Source organism: Sprattus sprattus, assembly GCF_963457725.1.
Source record: "Sprattus sprattus genome assembly, chromosome: 3".
Taxonomy (NCBI): domain Eukaryota; kingdom Metazoa; phylum Chordata; class Actinopteri; order Clupeiformes; family Clupeidae; genus Sprattus; species Sprattus sprattus.
In genome coordinates, this window is record NC_137922.1 from 27,801,017 (window position 1) to 27,805,993 (window position 4,977).

Below are 4,977 nucleotides of genomic sequence, written 5' to 3' on the forward strand. Positions count from 1 at the left end.
TCCCTTTCCATCTCTATATTTCACCCTGTCTCTTTCTATATATACTGTATACAGTGCCACTTAAAAGTATGTGAACCCCTTGACCACTTAGGAGTTTTCTGTTGTTTTACCATGATTTTTCATTTTTTTCATCACCAATTTTCCATAGAAGGAATGTCAGGTTTATGTTTATCATTTGCATGTACTTTTTTTTAGAGGGAATTGTTTGAGTAGCCAAAAAACTACATGAAACATGGAATTAGTCCATTTCAAAAGTAAGTGAACCCCCAGCTGAATTGGTAAAGTCAAGCAGGTAACAGATTCAGTGAAACTTATTTTGGTGCTTAATTAGTCAATTTAGCAAACCGATCATCTGAGACATCCTTAGGGAAAGGTTTGGGCAACACAGATTAAAAGAGAGAGGAAACCAACCAAACTACTGTAGTGCCAAGGTGTACCCACACAGATCAACAATGCCGAAAGGAAACGAGATATCCGAGAACATCAGGAAGAAGGTTCTGACAGCCCATCAGTCTTGGGAAAGCTATAAGACCATCTCCAAAAGATTCCAGCTCCATCCGTCCATCCAAGACAAATAATTTACAAATGGAGGGCATTCAACATGACCCCATCTCTGCCTAGAAGTGGACGCCCATCAAGACCATCACCAAGAAGCGCCAGAAGAAGAATACATCAGGTAAAAGTCAACCCACACATCACCTCTAAAGAGTTTCAGACCTCTCTGGCAGCATCTGGGGTAAATGTACATGGGTCTACAATCAGACGAAAATTGAATAGACATGACATTCATGATTGGGTTGCTAGAAGGAAGCCTCTGCTCTCAAGAAAGAACAAAACTGCCTGTTTCAACTTTGCCCGAGAGCACTTGGATAAACCAAAGGCCTTCTGGAAGTCCCTTCTTTGGACAGATGAGTCCGAGATAGAATTATTTTGTCACGATCAAAACCAACAATTTTTGTCTGATTGTAGACCCATGTACATTTAACCCAGATGCTGCCAGAGAGGTCCGAAACTCTTTAGAGGTGATGTGTGGGTTGACTTTTACCTGATTTATTCTTCTTCTGGTGCTTCTTGGTGATGGTCTTGATGGGCGTCCACTTCTAGGCAGAGATGCGGTCATGTTGAATGCTCTCCATTTCAAAATTATTTGTCTTGGATGGACGGATGGAGCTGGAATCTTTTGGAGATGGTCTTATAGCTTTCCCAAGACTGATGGGCTGTCAGTACCTTCTTCCTGATGTTCTCGGATATTCCGTTTCCTCTCGGCATTGTTGATCTGTGTGGGTACACCTTGGCACTACAGTAGTTTGGTTGGTTTCCTCTCTCTTTTAATCTGTGTTGCCCAAACCTTTCCCTAAGGATGTCTCAGATGATCGGTTTGCTCAATTGACTAATTAAGCACCCAAATAAGTTTCACTGAATCTGTTACCTGCTTGACTTTACCAATTCAGCTAGGGGTTCACTTACTTTTGAAATGGACTAATTCCATGTTTCATGTAGTTTTTCGGCTACTCAAACAATTTCCTCTAATTAAGTACATGCAAATGATAAACATAAACCTGATATTTCATCTATGGAAAATTGGTGATAAAAAAATGAAAAATCATGGTAAAACAACAGAAAACGCTTAAGTGCTCAAGGGGTTCACATACTTTCAAGTGGCACTGTAGATTTCACCCTGTCTCTCTCTCTGTATATACAGCCGCGGAAAAAATTAAGAGACCACTTCAAAATTATCAGTTTCTCTGGTTTTACTATTTATTGGTATGTGTTAAAATAAAATGTACATTTTTGTTTTATTCTATAACCTACTGGCAACATTCCTACCAAATTTCAAATAAAAATATTGTCATTTAGATCATTTATTTGCAGAAAAATGACAATTGGTCAAAATAGCAAAAAAGATGCAGTGTCTTCAGATCTCGAATAATGCAAAGAAAACAAGCTCATATTCATTTTTAAACTACACAATACTAATGCTTTAACTTAGGAAGAGTTCAGAAATCAATATTTGGTGGAATAACCTTGATTTAAAATCACAACTTTCATGTGTCTTGGCATGCTCTCCACCAGTCTTTCACATTGCCATTGGGTGACTTTATGCTACTCCTGGCGCAAGAATTCAAGCAGCTCGGCTTCTTTTCATGGCTTGTGACCATCCATCTTCCTCTTGATCACATTTCAGAGGTTTTTTTATGGGATTCAGGTCTCGAAATTGGGCTGGCCATGACAGGGCCCTGATCTGGTGATACTCCATCCACACCTTTACTGGCCTGGCTGTGTGGCATGGAGCATTGCCCTGCTGGAAAAAACACTTCTCAGAGTTGGGGAACATTGTCAGAGCAAAAGGAAGCAAGTTTTTCTTCCGGGACAACGTTGTACTTTGCCTGGCTGAGGTTTGAAAAAGACCATAAGGATTGAACCAAAGCGGACTGGAGGGTCTCCTAGTTCGTCTTCTCTGATGAGTCCAATTTTCAGCTTTGCCCAACACATGGTCGTCTGATGGTTAGACGGAGACCTGGAGAGGCCTACAAGCCACAGAGTCTTGCACCTACTGTGAAATTGGACTCATCAGAGAAGACAAACTAGGAGACCCTCCAGTCCGCTTTAGTTCAATCCTTATGGTCTTTTACAAACCTCAGCCAGGCAAAGTACAACGTTGTCCCGGAAGAAAAACTTGCTTCCTTTTGCTCTGACAATGTTCCCCAACTCTGAGAAGTGTTTTTTCCAGCAGGGCAATGCTCCATGCCACACAGCCAGGCCAGTAAAGGTGTGGATGGAGTATCACCAGATCAGGGCCCTGTCATGGCCAGCCCAATTTCGAGACCTGAATCCCATAAAAAAAACTCTGAAATGTGATCAAGAGGAAGATGGATGGTCACAAGCCATGAAAAGAAGCCGAGCTGCTTGAATTCTTGCGCCAGGAGTAGCATAAAGTCACCCAATGGCAATGTGAAAGACTGGTGGAGAGCATGCCAAGACACATGAAAGTTGTGATTTTAAATCAAGGTTATTCCACCAAATATTGATTTCTGAACTCTTCCTAAGTTAAAGCATTAGTATTGTGTAGTTTAAAAATGAATATGAGCTTGTTTTCTTTGCATTATTCGAGATCTGAAGACACTGCATCTTTTTTGCTATTTTGACCAATTGCCATTTTTCTGCAAATAAATGATCTAAATGACAATATTTTTATTTGAAATTTGGTAGGAATGTTGCCAGTAGGTTATAGAATAAAACAAAAATGTACATTTTACTTTAACACATACCAATAAATAGTAAAACCAGAGAAACTGATCATTTTGAAGTGGTCTCTTAATTTTTTCCGCGGCTGTATATATAGATTTCACCCTGTCTCTCTCTCTGTATATATATATATTTCACCCTGTCTCTCTCTCTGTATATAGATATATATTTCACCCTGTCTCTCTCTCTGTATATACTGTATATATATAAAAAAAATTCACCCTGTCTCTCTCTCTGTATATACAGCCGCGGAAAAAATTAAGAGACCACTTCAAAATTATCAGTTTTTCTGGTTTTACTATTTATTGGTATGTGTTTGAGTTAAATGTACATTTCTGTTTCATTCTATAAACTTCTGGCAACATTCCTACCAAATTTCAAATAAAAATATTGTCATTTAGAGCATTTATTTGCAGAAAAATGACAATTGGTCAAAATAGCAAAACAGATGCAGTGTCTAGGAAGAGTTCAGAAATCAATATTTGGTGGAATAACCTTGATTTAAAATCACAACTTTCATGTGTTTTGGCATGGCATCTTTTTTGCTATTTTGACCAATTGTCATTTTTATGCAAATAAATGGTCTAAATGACAATATTTTAATTTAAAATTTGGTAGAAATGTTGTCAGTAGTTTATAGAATTAAACTAAAATGTTCATTTTACTTTAACTCATACCAATAAATAGTAAAATCAGAGAAACTGATAATTTTGAAGTGGTCTCTTAATTTTTTCCGCGGCTGTATATAGATTTCACCCTGTCTCTCTCTCTGTATATATATAGATTTCACCCTGTCTCTCTCTCTGTGTATATATATATATATATATATATATATATATATATATATATATATGTAGATTTCACCCTGCCTCTCTATATAGATTTCACCCTGTCTCACTCCCTCTCCCTTTCACTCTCTATATTTCACCCTGTCTCTCTCTGTCTCTCCATCTGTATATTTCATCCTGTCTCTGTTCCTTTTTTAATTCTCAATCTGTGTGTGTGTGTGTGTGTGTGTGTGTGTGTAAAGCTCTCTGCTGCTCTGTATTTCACTTTCTATCTCTCCATCTCATCTCCCCCTCCCCCCTCCTTCACTTGTCTGTGAGTCCTCTTCTCTCCTCTTCTCTTCTCCCTCCATCACTTGTCTGTGAGTCCTCTCCTCTCCTCTCCTCTCCTCTCCTCTCCTCTCCTCTCCTCTTCTCTTTCTCGTCTCTTCTCTCTCCCTCTGCGTGACAGATGAGGATGGAAGGTCACGTCTCACTTTGACAAATCAGCACATGCTGTTCACACACACACACACACAGACACACACACACAGCACATGCCTTTTCTCCCCTCAGCTCACTTCACACTAGGAGATGGGGAAGATGTTCACACACACACACACACACACACACACACACACACACTTCACACTAGGAGATGGGGAAGATTTTCTCACACACACACACACACACACACACACACACACACACACACACACACACACACTCACACACACTAACTTCACACTAGGAGATGGGGAAGATGCTCTTTCCCTGTTCCTTCCTACCTCTCTCTCTCTCTTACTCACTCTCTCTCTCTCTTACTCACGGGTAACGCTTTAGAATAACCTTTGTTAATAAATCATTTATGAAGCATTTATTCATAGTCTGTTCATCATTTACAAATCATTATTACAACATTTATAATGATTAGTAAATGGCTTCTATAGTATGTCCCTCAGTAACG